Source organism: Nymphaea colorata, chromosome 9 (assembly GCF_008831285.2).
Source record: "Nymphaea colorata isolate Beijing-Zhang1983 chromosome 9, ASM883128v2, whole genome shotgun sequence".
In the NCBI taxonomy this organism is placed as follows: Eukaryota; Viridiplantae; Streptophyta; class Magnoliopsida; order Nymphaeales; family Nymphaeaceae; genus Nymphaea; species Nymphaea colorata.
The window spans coordinates 24,924,910-24,947,180 of NC_045146.1; the positions used below are offsets into that span (position 1 = coordinate 24,924,910).

The following is a 22,271-nucleotide window of genomic DNA, read 5'->3' on the forward strand; positions in this document are numbered from 1 at the left end:
TCGATTTCACGTTTTTTCGCTAAAAAAAATGACGTTTACCTCGCAGTTAAAAAGCAAAGTGCAAAAATTTGAAAACTCCAAAATTTTAAGTTATCGCTAATGGCTAATGTAGTAGGGACAATAACAAGAATAATAATAAAACCCAAAAAAAAAAAATTATAAGAACGGCTGACGTTGAAGGAAAAGCACGTACATTATTGCCCGTTTCACGTGTCCTTCATGGCCTCAAACCACCATCTCGGGTGTCCCTCAGCCCCTCATCTCCTTGTCGTCGAGGTGTCATTTGATACTGATATCTTGGGGGAGAGGGAGTTTATGAGTTAGAGGAATGCAAAAACGGTCATGGCAGACATCAAGTAGGACAACGCGCTGGTGCCAGCCGCCGACAGCGAGTCCCTCCGCGCCGGAATTGGTTGGAGCAAGCTGTCGATCGTAGGATGGAGAAGTTTGTGGGTGCTGAGAGAGCGGTCTGACCCTAAGGAGCTTTCGCCCTTGCGATCGTGAAAGGATGCTTTTCTTGTTGATCTTGAATTCGTGTTGTCGTGGAGGATGCTTTCCATCCTGCTTTCCAACCAGATTCATTGAAGTGTATCCTACAAAAACAAAAAAGGAAGTGTATGAAGAAGACCGATTCCAAGTTCCAACTGGGCGATCGAATACAAGCGCTTCGAGCTATTGGGTTTTGTGATCTGTTTCTACATAAAAACGGAAAGAGAGAGAGAGAAAAGGCGTGTTTTCTAGTTTTGAGTTGCCTTTTGGACTACCAAACACAACGTGACAACTTTCATGTCATGGATTTTACCATAGAAAAATAATTCGTGGTTTTTGTTAGGGTGTGTTTGATGCACCTGGAAAAAGAATCCATGGTTTTTTTACCATGGAACAAATATTTCATGGATATCTTTTAGGACGGATTTTTTTACCATGGAAAAAACTTTTACTGAATATTTCATGCATCCAGAGATTTTTTTTACCACGGTAAAAAATTTTCGTGGATATATTTGAGGGTCGTTTGATGCACCACGTAAAAAATTTTCGTGAATATTTTGAAGATGACGTTTGATGCACCAGGTAAAAAGTGGAAAAAACTTTTCGTGGATACCTTTTAAGACGTTTGGTAGATCCATGGATTTTTTTTTACCCTGCAGAATATATCGTGGATTTGTTTAACCCAGAAAAAAATCCATGGTTGATTGCTGCTGCGACGGTCGCCATCCCGGGAGAATCCATGGTCGACATGCCGAGTGATAAAGTAGAAGCCCGAAGAAGGAGAGTTAGGGCTAGAGCACGGAACGAAGAGGGGTTTTACTGACGAAGAGGTGTCCTGCGGAGTCAACTTCGGACTTCAGCCCACCCTTCTACGGATCCAAGTTTGATTCGCCCTCCTATTGATGCATCCGTTACCGAGGCTCTGCCAAATAAGTCGCGCTGTGTCTATTTGCCTTGCCCAAAATCCCAAATTTCGATTGCTCAACTTTCTTGCAATAATGATAGACAAAAAACAGAAAACCTTAACCCTTCCTTGACATACTCGTGTAATTTTATGTTGTCTCATTTAGTCCTCCTTAAAGTTGGAAAAATGTAACGGCAGCGGCTTGGACCTTTTTTTTTTTAAATTTTAGGTGGTGTTTGTTCATGAAAAAAATTCCAAGCAAAATATTTATGGGGGCGTTTGATGGTATGGAAATATCTTAAACATAGAAAATTTTATTTCACATTTTTAAAACAAATTTCCAGACAGTCAAATGCGCATTTTCGGCCTGGACACGCTGAAAGAGAATGGGTATCGCCCTAACGCCCGCAGCTCATAGTATTGTCTACATAAATGTAAACATGTAATTTGTTGTTGTCTACAAAATGCTCTGTTGATGTTTTTAAATTCAATTGATTTGAATATGAACTTATAACTAGGTATTGTTTACGTGAATGTTATGTTAATGTTGTTTAGTATGGATCGTCTAAACTGGATTGTTAATGAAGATTGATGTAATTGATTTGATTATGAATATGTAACTTGAGTTTGTTTACGTACATGTTACTTTGATCGTCAACAACATATTCGTTAATGAAGATAGGTTCAGTTAATATTATGTTGATGTTTTTATCATCCCTCATTTTAAACACATTCATTAATGGAGATGTGCTATATGTGAGAAAATCGGTTTTTGATAATGTTTCGGTTTCAGAAAGAAAATTAGTTCTCAAAGGTCGTGAGTCATATTTAGCTTGTGATAGACATGCTTGTTATATGTTGTCCATTTGATCTCATTCATCTCATTTAGCGTCTTTCTTTTGATTCAAAATGATCGTGCACGAGCTTTGTCATCTTCCAAGTTGCCACTTACCAGAAGTTTGTGAATGTTGGATCATTTTAAGATCGTGGCTTGCACGAATTTGTTATATGTTAGATCACTTTTAATGTTTCATAGTTGTGAATGTCAGAACATTTTAAGAATGGGGTTTGCACAAAGTTCTTGTGTGTTAGATCATTTTTAATGTTTCATAATTCATAATTGTGAATGTTAGATTATTTTAAGATTGTGGCTTGCACAAATTTCTTGTATGTCAGAACATATATGACTTTTATCATTTTTTGTTAGATATAAATTTTCGTGTGGTTATTGCCGTTGATGAATACTTGTTTCGCTGTGGTCTATCTCGATCATTCACTAGAATTTTAGAACACTTTAACTGCTTAGGACAAATTGTGCTAACGTGTCAATAGTGGAACACGTTAGGACCGGTCGAGCCATACGCTAATTAACATTGTATCCATTTTGATTTACATGTGGCTATGGTTTCATGTGTGTAAGGAAAGATTAATATGAGGTAAATGCATTTTTAAATGGTTTTTCCTCTAATATGTTTATAATTCTAGGTTTTTTTTTCCAAATTTTGTTACCATAGATGTATATATTATAATTCACAACCTTGTGTGACTAACAAGCAATTGTTGTTCTTCAATGGTGTTGCAGGCCGGTGAGGTACTTTTCTTTTTTAACTTTCCTTCCCTCCTTCCACACCCTATTCTTTCTTTTTCTTTCTCTTCATCTACAGACAAAATCACTTGCTCACAAAACGCTCCTCTTCTTGCAATCGCAAAGTAGGCCTTGCTCGTCAGTTGTGTTCATTTTTTATGCTTGTGGAGATTCTTATCCATTATGTTTTTTCTTTTATTCATGTGAGTTTTTTTAGGTCAATTTTGATGATGATCCAGAATTTCAAAGTTCTGCAAGAGGTGTTCAGCCAAGTTGAATATAAACGAGGTATGCATTAAGCGCCAAAGGCGCATGCATGCAACACATTTTTAGCTGATGTTGTGCCCCAAATTCTGGATCTGAATTAGTGAGCTTCTGTAGGTCCAAGCGAAGCTTATTTCTGGGTTTTGTGAACAACTTTTCATCCTTCTGGTTTTATTATGTTCATGATATATTAACAGTCATAATGGGGCTTTCTAAGCAGCATGAGGTTAGCGTATTTCTAAGTGTTTTCATTTTTTTTTACGTGCTAAAATAGACTGCATATGCATGGTAGTGTTTTCATTCTATTTACATTCTAAACTATACTGCATATGCATGTCAATTCCAGGAACATGCTGCTCCTTTGTTCTCTTTTACACTATTCATATTTGCTTTGTTCTCCTGATGCACTTCTGTTACCAGGTCCAGGTGATAGTCATTGTAAACTGTCTATATCTATATCCATTTTTTTTTTATTTTCACAAAAATTGCTGAATATTTCCCGAGATTTTGAGGATTGCAGAGAAAAACATGAGAAAAACCCTCGTTGTTTACAACACCATTAGTGATATTTGTGACAATGTTGTTTATACATGATATAATTAAATGGCATTTCCCAAGTAGATTTTACTGCTATGGTGGAGTTGGGGAATGCATGATGCATCTTTCCCTATCGTGCCCAGCTGGAATTTCAGTTTGGAACCTTATAAGCAGGGGTGGGGCCAGAGGGCCATCGGGGACCTTCAACCCCCTTCAAAAAAAAAAAAAAAAAAAATAAAAATTTACATGCAAATTTTCAAAAAATTAATTTATCCTATATAAAAAGTTCGAAAAGTTAGCATGGCCATTCTGTTCATCGATATCAGCCACCATTCGAGAGGGACAATCTCTTAATTTGTAGAATGTTAATAATCACATTATATAGCGAGACCTGCATCTCAGCTGAACCACGTTAAAAAGTTTCCACCTTCATGAATATTTTTTTTTTATTTACACCTCATTGATAACAACGTTTTCTTTCATAAGAGGAATTGCTCTCAACCCTGGTTTGACGTCGGTGTGGAGCAACAAATTTCTACCTAAGGAGCACTAATAGTTAAAATTTTAGAGTTTAAGCAGCACTTGTATATAAACAAATCAAAGTTAAGTAGCTATAACAACTTCTGTGGGCTGATGTGGGCCGTGTCCCTCATAAGTCAGCGTCCGCTACTGTCTGAAATAAAAAGAAAATACGGATGCTTAATGGGTTAATGAGCTTCTGCTTAAGCCAATATGAAGGAGGGAAACCTTCAAATTGCAAATTTTAGTTGGTTATCCATTATTATTTTGTTGTGTCTTCTTTTTGTTTAATATAATAGAGGAGAAGGGGAAACATTTTAGCTCTCTTGCCTCAATTTTTTTGCAAACCCTGAAAGGGAGAATCCAGAGTCTAGGATTGTGATGATTCTGCGAATTACTTCCGAGATAACAGATCACATTGCCATTTACTCTGGCATTGCTTTGTTTGCAAAGGGATATTGGATAGTTAAAAAAAAACATTTTTTTGAGTGTTAATTTTTTTAAATTGAAAATTAAATAGAAAATATGTTGTAGGCTAATGTGTGTCAGCCTGGACCATGTTATTCAGTGAACTGAGATTTTGAATTTGGCATATAGATAAACCAGTACTTGACTAGCGAAAGATTGGTTTATTTGATTTGTAAATCATACTTAAATAACAAAAATATAGAACCATATCCATAATTTTACATGCAACCGAATCCAAATGATAAAGAAAATTGTACATTTAATTATCTCATTTGCTAAGAAAAAATATATACCATGTATACGGATGGATCCTTGCTGTTTTCTTTATTAAATCCAACTTCTCGATTTCGGATTCCAATGCTTGATTATATATAGATCTAAGTCCCAAGGGGGGGGGGGGGGGGGTGTGGGTTGGAGATACGTGTACAAACACGATAACTTTAGAAAGCAACATTTAAATAAACAAGTGCTGTAAATAAAAACATGATGTGTTAATGAACAATAACTCTAAAAACCAAAACGAAAACTAAGTTTTAACAAAATCTAATAAAATCAAGCAGTTTGGATCATCGGGTTTGTACTCGGAGATTTAAATCCTTTTTGTGTTTTCCCACTGTTGTAATAATTCTTTTCACTATCACTCAAGCATAATAAATCAGAAGGTCTATAGGGAGGGGACAGACCATATATTTTAAAAAATAAAACACAAAAAGGTGGAGATTTTTTAAATTATACCAAATTTTTTCAATATTGTGAAAAACACCCTAAAGTTTTCCCAATATTAATAATGAAGTCCATAAATACTACTTTCTGTCGAAGTGATCATCAAATCAGTGAAGGTTACCTTTTTTACTTCTCAAAAATCAACATGAAAAGGGAAATAGAGACATTAGTTTCCCTTACAACTTTCTAGCATTGCTAACAAGAAAACAATTAAACAAGGTTACACCTCACTGATTAGAAAAGAGAAATCAACTAAATTGCATATGTTTGCATATAACTTCCAATGTTCAGAGACAAACAAATGATCTTATAACTTGTTTTAGTATTGTACTTCTTTTATCACATTGAATAACACCAGATTATGTGATAGCCTAGGGTTAGTTGGGAAAAGATTATTTTTGGTTGAGCAATGCAAAAGATAGGTGTCTAAAAGTAAAGGCAGAAGTGAACAATGCCCTAAACCAACATTTTCATAGGTTAAAGTATCAAGGGAAAGATACCACAATGGTTAACAAAACCACCAAACCCCACTAGCCTTGCTAACCCATGTTTCAGTTGAAAATGCAATTGATGTCTTACCTTTCAATGGCAAGACTAAATGATGAACGTACTGTAAAATGATTGTGTTTCAAAAAAGGCATAGTTGTGGGGCTTTTTGTTGTAACTTGATCCGTAGAATTATGACATAAAGATCAAAAGCGTCTGGGCCCACAAAAATAGTTTTATAAACCAACTGGCCAATATGGTATATCTACATAATGCAGCACTTAAGAATGGAAAGAAAGAAAAATAGAAAGAACGCTTCAGCTTAGGAATCTAACTCAGCTCTCATTGAGATGGAAGAGCGTAAAACGACTAAACAAGAGCTACAAAAAGACGATATATATGGATTAAGATGAATAATGGTTGAACAAGAAACAAGAAGGAATGCAATCTGACGAGTAGTAGACTAGATATATCCTTCACAAGCCTTGTGCATTTAACCAATAGAGAACCATTTTTTTAACTTGTGCTGAAAAGCATATCATCCAAACATTCTATAGCCAAATCAAACAGCATAAACTTTGATGAACAATCAACAAGGCCCAAAAATTTGCTTTCAGTAACTAAAACCTTCTTTAACATTGTCACAAATGTAGAGCTAGCCCATAGTAGGGCAGTACCAAAAGAATTGCTAATAAATGATACCAGAAAAAAATTATAACCATACAACATGAAAAGAAGATAGAAGAATGCATGCACTTCAAAATTTACTACAAACAATTAAAAAAACAAGTGAAAGTATGTGTAGTGCATTAAAAACCAAAGTTTTAATAAAAAACAAAGAACTACCAACTCATTTTAATAAAAACTCAATCTGAAATAAGCAGCAAAGAACTAGCAATTCATTTAAGTACATGCCGTCTTTACCCAAAAGAAGATCACACTAGAGAAAAGACATTGCCAACACTTCAATTATTCAACATAATGAATAAACTAAAGTTGTAAATTACAACTGTAATTTCAAGTCTCATGAACCCGGATTACAATTGCATTAAAGATTGAAAGGATTCCAGATATGGAAACAAAACAACAATAGCAAGAGAAAAATGTACAAGCAAAAAACTGAAATACCGGCAGCCAATTTGCCAAATCAAAGAGAACAACCCTTGGAAAACTTCCATGACAGCCCACAAGTGAAACTGTTTCACCCGAAAAAAAGGAACTGATGTATGCAAAAAGACAAACATTATACGAGCACCATAACTTTGAAAAGAAGGGTTTCAAACGTTGAACCCAATTGAAGTTGTTAACTATCATATCAAAAGGATCCAAAAGGGAATCCCAAACTAACATTGTCCCAAACAATAGCACCCTGAAAGAACAAGTTTGTTTCCGAAAAAGATCCTCAACCAGAAATCAATGAAGAAGATACCTACCGGAAAATACTGATCACAAAAAACTTGATTTGCAATGTTCCCCACTTTTTCATGTGTATGAAGACCTTTTTACCCTGCCCTTAGAACTACTTCTCTTAATGGCATCTGAAATGTATGTGAAAAGTTCACAAGCATGATTTGTTGAATTATCTTGTCATGGGTCTAAATCAATGGCCTTATGTGAATAAGAAATTGTCGAATTTGGATATGTTTGTGAGTCTGGATCAATGGCACTATCTGATTCAAAAATCATCATATTTGGATCTAATTGTGGGTATAGATCAATGGTCTTATCTGAACAAGAAATCGTTTAACATGGATAAGTGGTCTTATCTAATATATAAAATCTTAGGTCTGGATCGAGATCCGTTGTCTTATGATCTTATCTGATCTGCAAATTGTTGACTCATAACCTACTAAAGCTGACAATCATACCGATGCATCAAGTTGGCCATGCATTACTTGTGTCAATCAGTCATTTATTCTAATTGCATCCAATCGGCATTTTTATTTTGATGGAAGGGACGTTGTTTCGTCAAGATCTTTGAGCAGTTCCCAAGTCTCACGGGACTGTTTTCTGTCCTGTTGTACAGGATTCTTCGCATCTTTTGCATTCATAATGAGTTGATCACACATAACCTCCTAAAATTGACAATTATACTGATGCATCAAGTTGGCCATGCATTGGTTGTGTCAACCAGTCAATCATTTATTTTAATTGCATCCAATTGGCATTTTTAATTTGATGGACAGGACGTTGCATCAACAGCGGTTCAGTTAAATATCTAAAAGCAGAGCTTTAGTCTAGGTCAAGCGGTTCCTAGCATATGCAGGGTAACTTGCTCAAAAGATGGTGTATTTTCATGCTTAGTTAATGTTAAGGCACTGGTTGAAGAGATTATGCATTTGAACTATTAAATGTATAATGAGTGTTATGGTGTATAAGATGAAAAATTTGCATTAACACAATTTTTTGTGAAATGTACAAATTAGTTGAGAATCTGTAAGGCTTATTTTGTTGCTTAAATGTGATACAGGTTTTATATGTGGAACTAGTAGCTCAAATGCAAGTTGCCAGACCCATACAATCAGACATATCAGCGTCGATGCAAAAATCAACATGGTGAGAGATTCGTTGTTGGTCGGATCATTGCACAGGCCGCCCACTAGAACAGATTGGTTCTCTGTACCTTTTATGAAAGTGATGCTACATCCACATCCTTGAGCACTCCCCCGGTCTCACGGGACTGCTTACCCCTTTGTTGGACGAGGTTCATCATATCTTTTTCTCTCATAATGAAACGTTCACACATAAAATGCAAAAACTGACCATTACACCGATGCATCAAGTGGGCCATGCATTGGACATTTCTAACTTGATGGAGGGGTCGTTGCTTCATCAAAATTAGGGCTGCACAACGAGTAGAGCCAACTCGGGCTCGACTCGAACTCGCCCGCATAAACTTGACTCGAGCTCAACTCATTTATAAACGAGTCGAGTTCAAGCTCAAACATAAGCTCGAGTCATTAAACGAGTCGAGTTTGAGTTGAAGGCACTCAACTCGTTTAAGCTCGACTCGACTCGTTATGTACAACTGAGTCGAGCGTGACCTTTAATCAACCAAGCCGATTAAAACTTAAAAGTCGAGCCAAACTCAACGTTCGAATCTTTCAAAACCCTAATATCTCTCTCTCTCTCTCTCAAGGCTAGCGGGTAAGGATTTCTCTTTCATTCGTCCATTGGGGTTAAGGTTTTCTCCTTCGTTCGTCCACTGGGGTTATTCGTTCTCCTCACAAAGAGATCACGAGAGAGAGATGTTGGGTTTCAAAGCAAGGAGGGCTCTAGGACTTGTCAGCGGCAATGAGGTGCTCCTTCAACAAAAATGTCTCCGCTTGCAGCAATGCCTTGAAGCTTCAAATCAAGATCAATGAGCAGTTCAAGAAGATCGTTGATGCCTACTTCAATACTTTTGGGTATGAATCTACCATTGCGTCATTCTCCCTCTAGAATATCTGCTCTTCTATCGACTTTTTCCTTTTGATTAAGATCGTTGATGTTTGCATCAAGACATTTGGGCATGAATCTGCCATTGCCTCATCCTTGCTCAGTATGGCTGCTCTTCTATCAAAATCATCAAGACATTTGGGCATGAATCTGCCATCGCCTCATCCTTGCTCAGTACGGCTGCTCTTCTGTCAAAATCTAAAGATCGTTGATGCTGCGTCAAAACATTTGGGCATGAATCTGCCATCGCCTTTTGTACTAGAACAGTATGGATTCTCTTCTATCAACCTTTTCTTTTTGCTAATCTTTGCATTTCCAATTTTAATTTTTGAATCGATTAATTTTTGTCGTCGAGGGTGATTCCTACTACTTCATTATGTCCCTTTCTTTTCACTCGTTACATGATATCAACCATGAATAGTATTTGTATCTACCTTCACTCTTTGCTTTTCAATGACCAAATACAGGATAAACGAGTTTAAACGAGCTGACGAGTCGATCTCGAGCTCAAATACAGTTTCTTGAGTCAAGCCCGAGTTAGAGTTGTGAAGCTCGTGTCGAGCTCGAGTTGAGCTCAAGCTGACCAAACATGAGTCGAGCCGAGCTCGACTCGGCTCGTGTGCAGCCCTAATCAAGATCCTTGAGTAGTTCTCAGGTCTCATAGGACTGTTTAACTCCATGTTGGACGAGGTTCATCGTATCTTTAGCGCTCATAATTAGACGATCACACATAACCTCCTAAAACTGATCATTATACCAATGCATCAAGTTGGCTATGCATTGATTTTGACAACCAGTCAGCCAATTATCCCAATTGCATCTAATTGACACTTTCAACTTGATGGTAGAGATATTGCTTCATCAAGTTCTTTGATCAGTTCCCAGGTATCACAGGACTGTTTCCCATCTTGTTGAATAGGGTTCATCGCATCTTTTGCGGCCATAACGTGAAGATCACACATAACCTCATAAAACTAACCATGATACCGATGCATCATGTTGGCCATGCATTGGTTGTGTTAATCAATCAGTCATTTATTCCAATTTCATCCAATTGACATTTTTCCCTTGATGGAACGGACGTTGCTTCATCAAGATCATTGAGAAGTTCCCAGGTCTCACGGAACTATTTATCCCCTCGTTGTACGAGGTTCGTCGCATCTTTTGTGCTCACAACGACAAAATTACATATAAAATCATAAAACTGACCATTATACCGATGCATCAGGTTGAACATGCATTGGTTGTGTCAATCGGTCAGTCATTTATTTCAATTGCATCCAATTCACATAATTAACTTGATGGAGGGAACGTTGCTTCAACAAAATCCTTCAGAACTTCTCAGGTCTCACAACCCTATTGTAGAGGGTTCATCGCGTCTTTTCCGTTCATAATGAAATGATCACACATAAACTTTCAAAACTAACCATTATACCAATGCATCAAGTTGGCCATGCATTGGTTGTGTCTGTCAGTCAGCCATTTATTTTAAATCCATCTAATTAACAATTTTAACTTGATGGAGCGAACGTTGCTTCATCCACATCCTTGAGCAGTCCCCAGGTCTCACGGGACTGTTTACCCCTTTGTTAGACGAGGTTCATCGTATCTTTTGCCCACACAATGAGACGATCACACATAAACTCCTAAAACTGACCATTATAACAATGCATCAAGCTGGCTATGCATTGATTTTGACAACCAGTCAGCCAATTATCCCAATTGTATCTAATTGACATTTTCAACTTGATGGTAGAGATATTGCTTCATCAAGTTCCTTCATCAGTTCCCAGGTCTCACGGGACTGTTTCCCATCTTGTTGAATAGGGTTCATCGCATCTTTTGCGCCCATAACGTGAAGATCATACATAACGTCATAAAACTAGCCATTATACCAATGCATCAAGTTGGCCATGCATTGGTTGTGTCTTTCAGTCAGCAAATTATTTCAAATGCAACTAATTGACAATTTCAACTAGATGGAGCGAACGTTGCTTCATCCACATCCTTGAGCAGTACCCAGGTCTCATGGTAATGTTTACCCCTTTGTTGGACGAGGTTCACCGTATCTTTTGCCCACACAATGAGACGATCACACATAAAGTCCTAAAACTAACCATTATACCAATGCATCAAGTTGGCCATGCATTGGTTCTGTCTGTTAGTCAGCCATTTATTTCAAATGCAACTAATTGACAATTTGAACTTGATGGAGCGAACATTGCTTCATCCACATCCTTGAGCAGTCCCCAGGTCTCACGAGACTCTTTACCCCTTTGTCGGACGAGGTTCATCGTATCTTTTGCCCACACAATGAGACGATCACACATAAACTCCTAAAACTGACCATTATACCAATGCATCAAGTTGGCTATGCATAGATTTTGACAACCAGTCAGCCAATTATCCCAATTGCATCTAATTGACATTTTCAAACTTGATGGAGCGAACGTTGCTTCATCCACATCCTTGAGCAGTCCCCAGGTCTCACGGGTCTCTTTACCCCTTTGTCGGACGAGGTTCATCGTATCTTTTGCCCACACAATGAGACGATCACACATAAACTCCTAAAACTGACCATTATACCAACGCATCAAGTTGGCTATGCATTGATTTTGACAACCAGTAAGCAAATTATCCCAATTGCATCTAATTGATATTTTTAACTTGATGGTAGAGATATTGCTTAATCAAGTTCCTTCATCAGTTCTCAGGTCTCACGGGACTGTTTCCCATCTTGTTGAATAGGGTTCATCGCATCTTTTGCGCCCATAACGTGAAGATCATACATAACATCATAAAACTGGCCATTATACCAATGCATCAAATTGGCCAAGCATTGGTTGTGTCTTTCAGTCAGCCATTTATTTCAAATGCAACTAATTGACAATTTTAATTTGATGAAGCGAACGTTGCTTCATCCACATCCTTGAGCAGTCCCCAAGTCCCATGGGACTGTTTACCCCTTTGTTGGACGAGGTTCATCGTATCTTTTGCCTACACAATGAGACGATGAAACATAAAGTCCTAAAACTAACCATTATACCAATGCATCAAGTTAGCCATGCATTGGTTATGTCTGTTAGTCAGCCATTTATTTCAAATGCAACTAATTGACAATTTTAACTTGATGGAGCGAATGTTGCTTCATCCACATCCTTGAGCAGTCCCCAGGTCTCACGGGACTCTTTACCCCTTTGTCGGACGAGGTTCATCGTATCTTTTGCCCACACAATGAGACGATCACACATAAACTCCTAAAACAGACCATTATACCAATACATCAAGTTGGCTATGCATTGATTTTGACAATCAGCCAGCCAATTATTCCAATTGCATCTAATTGACATTTTTAACTTTATGTTAGAGATATTGCTTCATCAAGTTATTCATCAGTTCCCAGGTCTCACGGGACTGTTTCCCATCTTGTTGAATAGGGTTCATCGCATCTTTTGCGGCCATAACGTGAAGATCATACATAACATCATAAAACTGGCCATTATAACAATGGATCAAGTTGGCCATGCATTGGTTGTGTCTTTCAGTCAACCATTTATTTCAAATGCAACTAATTGACAATTTTAACTTGATGGAGCGAACGTTCCTTTATCCACATCCTTGAACAGTCCCCAGGTCTCATGGGACTGTTTACCCATTTGTTGGACGAGGTTAATCGTATCTTTTGCCCTCAGAATGAAACGATTACACATAAAGTCCTAAAACTAACCATTATACCAATGGATCAAGTTGGCCATGCTTTGGTTGTGTCTGTTAGTCAGCCAATTATTTCAAATGCAACTAATTGACAATTTTAACTTGATGGAGCGAACGTTGCTTCATCAAAATCTTTGAGCAGTCCCCAAGTCTCATGGGACTCTTGACCCCTTTGTTGGACGAGGTTCAACGTATCTTTTGCCCACACAATGAGACGATCACACATAAAGTCCTAAAACTAACCATTATACCAATGCATCAAGTTGGCCATGCATTGGTTCTGTTTGTTAGTCTGCCATTTATTTCAAATGCAACTAATTGACAATTTTAACTTGATGGAGCGAACGTTGCTTTATCCACATCTTTGAGCAGTCCCCAGGTCTCACGGGACTCTTTACCCCTTTGTCGGACGAGGTTCATCGTATCTTTTGCCCACACAATGAGACGATCACACATAAACTCCTAAAACTGACCATTATACCAATGCATCAAGTTGGCTATGCATTGATTTTGACAACCAGTCAGCCAATTTTCCCAATTGCATCTAATTGACATTTTTAACTTGATGGTAGAGATATTGCTTCATCAAGTTCCTTCATCAGTTCCCAGGTCTCACGGGACTGTTTCCCATCTTGTTGAATAGGGTTCATCGCATCTTTTGCGCCCATAATGTGAAGTTCATACATAACATCATAAAACTGGCCATTATACCAATGCATCAAGTTGGCCATGCATTGGTTGTGTCTTTCAGTCAACCAATTATTTCAAATGCAACTAATAGACAATTTTAACTTGATGAAGCAAACATTGCTTCATCCACATCCTTGAGCAGTCCCCAGGTCTCATGGGACTGTTTACCCCCTTTGTTGGACGAGGTTCAACGTATTTTTTGCCAACACAATGAGACGATCACACATAAAGTCCTAAAACTAACCATTATACCAATGCATCAAGCTGGCCATGCATTGGTTTTGTCTGTTAGTCAGCCATTTATTTCAAATGCAACTAATTGACAATTTTAACTTGATGGAGCGAATGGAAGTGGAATAGATAGAACATAATCTGGATCATGCCACATCACTTATTCTACTAGATCTTACGAAGCCTATTCATGCATGACATGATTCGGGTCTGATCATAGAAAAGATTCTCCTCAAAGGAACCAGCCTATCCTCTTGCTCCGCAGGGGGGGCGGCGGTTGGAACAGAGACACATTTGTTTATGAATTCCAATGTGGCAGATAATATATCTGCATGGACCAATCAATAGTTCAAGTCACACACTCCCATAATCCATCCTCTCCTCCGAGAATCCACTTCAACTGTTCGTACCAAATAAAAAATACTTCGTTTCGTGGTTGAAGGGAAATATCCAAATAACATGTCTTATTCTTTTCAATAATCCATATTTATAGCAATGAAATACAAATACTATTTTTTTTGTTCCTACCCTTGCTTCATCCACATCCTTGAGCAGTCCCCAGGTCTCACGGGACTCTTTACCCCTTTGTCGGACGAGGTTCATCGTATCTCTTGCCCACACAATGAGACGATCACACATAAACTCCTAAAACTGGCCATTATACCAATACATCAAGTTGGCTATGCATTGATTTTGACAACCAGCCAGCCAATTATTCCAATTGCATCTAATTGACATTTTTAACTTTATGTTAGAGATATTGCTTCATCAAGTTATTCATCAGTTCCCAGGTCTCACGGGACTGTTTCCCATCTTGTTGAATAGGGTTCATCGCATCTTTTGCGGCCATAACGTGAAGATCATACATAACATCATAAAACTGGCCATTATACCAATGCATCAAGTTGGCCATGCATTGGTTGTGTCTTTCAGTCAACCATTTATTTCAAATGCAACTAATTGACAATTTTAAGTTGATAAAGCGAACGTTGCTTTATCCACATCCTTGAACAGTCCCCAGGTCTCATGGGACTGTTTACCCCTTTGTTGGACGAGGTTCATCGTATCTTTTGCCCTCAGAATGAAACGATTACACATTAAGTCCTAAAACTAACCATTATACCAATGGATCAAGTTGGCCATGCTTTGGTTGTGTCTGTTAGTCAGCCAATTATTTCAAATGCAACTAATTGACAATTTTAACTTGATGGAGCGAACGTTGCTTCATCAAAATCCTTGAGCAGTCCCCAAGTCTCATGGGACTTTTGACCCCTTTGTTGGACGAGGTTCAACGTATCTTTTGCCCACACAATGAGACGATCACACATAAAGTCCTAAAACTAACCATTATACCAATGCATCAAGTTGGCCATGCATTGGTTCTGTTTGTTAGTCTGCCATTTATTTCAAATGCAACTAATTGACAATTTTAACTTGATGGAGCGAACGTTGCTTCATCCACATCTTTGAGCAGTCCCCAGGTCTCACGGGACTCTTTACCCCTTTGTCGGACGAGGTTCATCGTATCTTTTACCCACACAATGAGACGATCACACATAAACTCCTAAAACTGACCATTATACCAATGCATCAAGTTGGCTATGCATTGATTTTGACAACCAGTCAGCCAATTTTCCCAATTGCATCTAATTGACATTTTTAACTTGATGGTAGAGATATTTCTTCATCAAGTTCCTTCATCAGTTCCCAGGTCTCACGGGACTGTTTCCCATCTTGTTGAATAGGGTTCATCGCATCATTTGCGCCCATAATGTGAAGATCATACATAACATCATAAAACTGGCCATTATACCAATGCATCAAGTTGGCCATGCATTGGTTGTGTCTTTCAGTCAGCCATTTATTTCAAATGCAACTAAATGACAATTTTAACTTGATGGAGCGAACGTTGCTTCGTCCACATCTTTTGCCCACACAATAAACTCCTAAAACTGACCATTATACCAATGCATCAAGTTGGCTATGCACTGATTTTGACAACCAGTCAGCCAATTTTTCCAATTGCATCTAATTGACATTTTCAACTTGATGGTAGAGATATTGCTTCATCAAGTTCCTTCATCAGTTCCCAGGTCTCACGGGACTGTTTCCCATCTTGTTGAGTAGGGTTCATCGCATCTTTTGCGCCCATAACGTGAAGATCATACATAACATCATAAAACTGGCCATTGTACCAATGCATCAAGTTGGCCATGCATTGATTGTGTCTTTCAGTCAACCATTTATTTCAAATGCAACTAATTGACAATTTTAACTTGATGGAGCGAACGTTGCTTTATCCACATCCTTGAACAGTCCCCAGGTCTCATGGGACTGTTTACCCCTTTGTTGGACGATGTTCAACGTATCTTTTTCCCTCATAATGAGACGATTACACATAAAGTCCTAAAACTAACCATTATACCAATGGATCAAGTTGGCCATGCGTTGGTTGTGTCTGTTAGTCAGCCAATTATTGCAAATGCAACTAATTGACAATTTTAACTTGATGGAGCGAACGTTGCTTCATCTACATCCTTGAGCAGTCCCCAGGTCTCATGGGACTGTTTACCCCTTTGTTGGACGAGGTTCAACGTATCTTTTGCCCACACAATGAGACGATCACACATAAAGTCCTAAAACTAACCATTATACCAATGCATCAAGTTGGCCATGCATTGGTTCTGTTTGTTAGTCCGCCATTTATTTCAAATGCAACTAATTGACAATTTTAACTTGATGAAGCGAACGTTGCTTCATCCACATTCTTGAGAAGTCCCCAGGTCTCACGAGAATCTTTACCCCTTTGTCGGACGAGGTTCATCGTATCTTTTGACTACACAATGAGACGATCACACATAAACTCTTAAAACTGACCATTATACCAATGCATCAAGTTGGCTATGCATTGATTTTGACAACCAGTCAGCCAATTATCCCAATTCCATCTAATTGACATTTTCAACTTGATGGTAGAGATATTGATTCATCAAGTTCCTTCATCAGTTCGCAGGTCTCACGGGACTGTTTCCCATCTTGTTGAATAGGGTTCATCGCATCTTTTGCGCCCATAACGTGAAGATCATACATAACAACATAAACTGACCATTATACCAATGCATCAAGTTGGCCATGCATTGGTTGTGTCTTTCAGTCAGCCATTTATTTCAAATGCAACTAATTGACAATTGTAACTTGTTGGAGCGAACGTTGCTTCGTCCACATCCTTGAACAGTCCCCAGGTCTCATGGGATTGTTTACCCCTTTGTTGGACGAGGTTCATCGTATGTTTTGCCCTCATAATGAGACGATCACACATAAAGTCATAAAACTAACCATTATACCAATGCATCAAGTTTGCCATGCATTGGTTCTGTCTGCTAGTCAGCCATTTACTTCAAATGCAACTAATTGACAATTTTAACTTGATGGAGCGAACGTTGATTCATCCACATCCTTGAGCAGTCCCCAGGTCTCACGGGACTCTTTACTCCTTTGTCAGACGAGGTTCATCGTATCTTTTGCCCACACAATGAGACGATCACACATAAACTCCTAAAACTGACCATTATACCAATGCATCAAGTTGGCTACGCATTGATTTTGACAACCAGTCAGCCAATTATTCCAATTGCATCTAATTGACATTTTTAACTTGATGGTAGAGATATTGCTTCATCAAGTTATTCATCAGTTCCCAGGTCTCACGGGAACATTTCACATCTTGTTGAATAGGGTTCATCGCATCTTTTGCACCCATAACGTGAAGATCATACATAACATCATAAAACTGGCCATTATACCAATGCATCAAGTTGGCCATGCATTGGTTGTGTCTTTCAGTCAGCCAATTATTTCAAATGCAACTAATAGACAATTTTAACTTGATGGAGCGAACGTTGCTTCATCCACATCCTTAAGCAGTCCCCAGGTCTCATGGGACTGTTTACCCCTTTGTTGGACGAAGTTCATCGTATCTTTTGCCCACACAATGAGACGATCACGCATAAAGTCCTAAAACTAACCATTATACCAATGCATCAAGTTGGCCATGCATTGGTTCTGTCTGTTAGTCAGCCATTTATTTCAAATGCAACTAATTGACAATTTTAACATCAAGGAGCGAACGTTGCTTCATCCACATCCTTGAGCAGTCCCCAGGTCTCACGGGAATCTTTAACCCATTGTCGGACGAGGTTCATCGTATCTTTTGCCCACACAATGAGACGATCACACATAAACTCCTAAAACGACCATTATACCAATGCATCAAGTTGGCTATGCATAGATTTTGACAACAAGTCAGCCAATTATTCCAATTGCATCTAATTGACATTTTTAACTTGATGGTAGAGATATTGCTTCATCAAGTTATTCATTAGTTCCCAGGTCTCACGGGACTGTTTCCCATCTTGTTGAATAGGATTCATCGCATCTTTTGCGCCCATAACGTGAAGATCATACATAACATCATAAAACTGGCCATTATACCAATGCATCAAGTTTTTCATGCATTGGTTGTGTCTTTCAGTCAGCCATGTATTTCAAATGCAACTAATTGACAATTGTAACTTGATGGAGCGAACGTTGCTTCGTCCACATCCTTGACCAGTCCCTAGGTCTCATGGGAGTGTTTATCCCTTTGTTGGACGAGGTTCATCGTATCTTTTGCCCCCATAATGAGACGATCACACATAAAGTCCTAAAACTAACCATTATACCAATGCATCAAGTTGGCCATGCATTGGTTGTGTCTGTTAGTCAGCCATTTATTTCAAACACAACTAATTGACAATTTCAACTTGATGGAGCGAACGTTGCTTCATCCACATCCTTGAGCAGTCCCCAGGTCTCACGGGACTCTTCACCCCTTTGTCGGATGAGGTTCATCGTATCTTTTGCCCACACAATGAGACGATCACACATAAACTCCTAAAACTGACAATTATGCCAATGCATCAAGTTGGCTATGCATTGATTTTGACAACCAGTCAGTCAATTTTCCCAATTGCATCTAATTGACATTTTCAACTTGATGGTAGAGATATTGCTTCATCAAGTTCCTTCATCAGTTCCCAGGTCTCACGGGACCGTTTCCCATCTTGTTGAATAGGGTTCATCGCATCTTTTGCGCCCATAACGTGAAGATCATACATAACATCATAAAACTAGCCATTATACCAATGCATCAAGTTGGCCATGCATTGGTTGTGTCTTTCAGTCAGCCAATTATTTGAAATGCAACTAATAGACAATTTTAACTTGATGGAGCGAACGTTGCTTCATCCACATCCTTGAGTAGTCCCCAGGTCTCATGGGACAGTTTACCCCTTTGTTGGACGAGGTTCATCGTATCTTTTGCCCACTAAATGAGACGATCACACATAAAGTCCTAAAACTAACCATTATACCAATGCATCAAGTTGGCCATGCATTGGTTGTGTCTGTAGCCATTTATTTCAAATGCAACTAATTGACAATTTTAACTTGATGGAGCGAACGTTGCTTCATCCACATCCTTGAGCAGTCCCCAGGTCTCACGGGACTCTTTACCCCTTTGTCGGACGAGGTTCATCGTATCTTTTGCTCACACAATGAGACGATCACACATAAACTCCTAAAACTGACCATTATATCAATGCATCTAGTTGGCTATGCATTGATTTTGACAACCAGTCAGCCAATTATTCCAATTGCATCTAATTGACATTTTTAACTTGATGGTAGAGATATTGCTTCATCAAGTTATTCATCAGTTCCCAGGTCTCACGGGAACATTTCACATCTTGTTGAATAGGGTTCATCGCATCTTTTGCACCCATAACGTGAAGATCATACATAACATCATAAAACTGGCCATTATACCAATGCATCAAGTTGGCCATGCATTGGTTGTGTCTTTCAGTCAGCCAATTATTTCAAATGCAACTAATAGACAATTTTAACTTGATGGAGCGAACGTTGCTTCATCCACATCCTTAAGCAGTCCCCAGGTCTCATGGGACTGTTTACCCCTTTGTTGGACGAAGTTCATCGTATCTTTTGCCCACACAATGAGACGATCACGCATAAAGTCCTAAAACTAACCATTATACCAATGCATCAAGTTGGCCATGCATTGGTTCTGTCTGTTAGTCAGCCATTTATTTCAAATGCAACTAATTGACAATTTTAACATCAAGGAGCGAACGTTGCTTCATCCACATCCTTGAGCAGTCCCCAGGTCTCACGGGAATCTTTAACCCATTGTCGGACGAGGTTCATCGTATCTTTTGCCCACACAATGAGACGATCACACATAAACTCCTAAAACGACCATTATACCAATGCATCAAGTTGGCTATGCATAGATTTTGACAACAAGTCAGCCAATTATTCCAATTGCATCTAATTGACATTTTTAACTTGATGGTAGAGATATTGCTTCATCAAGTTATTCATTAGTTCCCAGGTCTCACGGGACTGTTTCCCATCTTGTTGAATAGGATTCATCGCATCTTTTGCGCCCATAACGTGAAGATCATACATAACATCATAAAACTGGCCATTATACCAATGCATCAAGTTTTTCATGCATTGGTTGTGTCTTTCAGTCAGCCATGTATTTCAAATGCAACTAATTGACAATTGTAACTTGATGGAGCGAACGTTGCTTCGTCCACATCCTTGACCAGTCCCTAGGTCTCATGGGAGTGTTTATCCCTTTGTTGGACGAGGTTCATCGTATCTTTTGCCCCCATAATGAGACGATCACACATAAAGTCCTAAAACTAACCATTATACCAATGCATCAAGTTGGCCATGCATTGGTTGTGTCTGTTAGTCAGCCATTTATTTCAAACACAACTAATTGACAATTTCAACTTGATGGAGCGAACGTTGCTTCATCCACATCCTTGAGCAGTCCCCAGGTCTCACGGGACTCTTCACCCCTTTGTCGGATGAGGTTCATCGTATCTTTTGCCCACACAATGAGACGATCACACATAAACTCCTAAAACTGACAATTATGCCAATGCATCAAGTTGGCTATGCATTGATTTTGACAACCAGTCAGTCAATTTTCCCAATTGCATCTAATTGACATTTTCAACTTGATGGTAGAGATATTGCTTCATCAAGTTCCTTCATCAGTTCCCAGGTCTCACGGGACCGTTTCCCATCTTGTTGAATAGGGTTCATCGCATCTTTTGCGCCCATAACGTGAAGATCATACATAACATCATAAAACTAGCCATTATACCAATGCATCAAGTTGGCCATGCATTGGTTGTGTCTTTCAGTCAGCCAATTATTTGAAATGCAACTAATAGACAATTTTAACTTGATGGAGCGAACGTTGCTTCATCCACATCCTTGAGTAGTCCCCAGGTCTCATGGGACAGTTTACCCCTTTGTTGGACGAGGTTCATCGTATCTTTTGCCCACTAAATGAGACGATCACACATAAAGTCCTAAAACTAACCATTATACCAATGCATCAAGTTGGCCATGCATTGGTTGTGTCTGTAGCCATTTATTTCAAATGCAACTAATTGACAATTTTAACTTGATGGAGCGAACGTTGCTTCATCCACATCCTTGAGCAGTCCCCAGGTCTCACGGGACTCTTTACCCCTTTGTCGGACGAGGTTCATCGTATCTTTTGCTCACACAATGAGACGATCACACATAAACTCCTAAAACTGACCATTATATCAATGCATCTAGTTGGCTATGCATTGATTTTGACAACCAGTCAGCCAATTATTCCAATTGCATCTAATTGACATTTTTAACTTGATGGTAGAGATATTGCTTCATCAAGTTATTCATCAGTTCCCAGGTCTCACGGGAACGTTTCACATCTTGTTGAATAGGGTTCATCGCATCTTTTGCACCCATAACGTGAAGATCATACATAACATCATAAAACTGGCCATTATACCAATGCATCAAGTTGGCCATGCATTGGTTGTGTCTTTCAGTCAGCCAATTATTTCAAATGCAACTAATACATAAATTTAACTTGATGGAGCGAACGTCGCTTCATCCACATACTTGAGCAGTCCCCAGGTCTCATGGGACTGTTTACCCCTTTGTTGGACGAGGTTCATCGTATTTTTTGCCCACACAATGAGACGATCACACATAAAGTCCTAAAACTAACCATTATACCAATGCATCAAGTTGGCCACGCATTGGTTGTGTTTGTTAGTCAGCCATTTATTTCAAATGCAGCTA

General features: G+C 38.7%; 1 long non-coding RNA gene across 1 annotated transcript in view; it reads right to left on the reverse strand.

The window, feature by feature from the left end:
* Nucleotides 1–5,769: 5,769 nt before the first annotated feature.
* The window catches only part of LOC116259894 (uncharacterized), a 38,230-nt gene continuing 21,728 nt past the window's right edge, over nucleotides 5,770–22,271 (reverse strand). The window contains exon 4 of the long non-coding RNA XR_007574182.1: nucleotides 5,770–7,171. This is a non-coding gene — a long non-coding RNA (uncharacterized LOC116259894). The remainder of the gene's footprint in view (nucleotides 7,172–22,271) is intronic.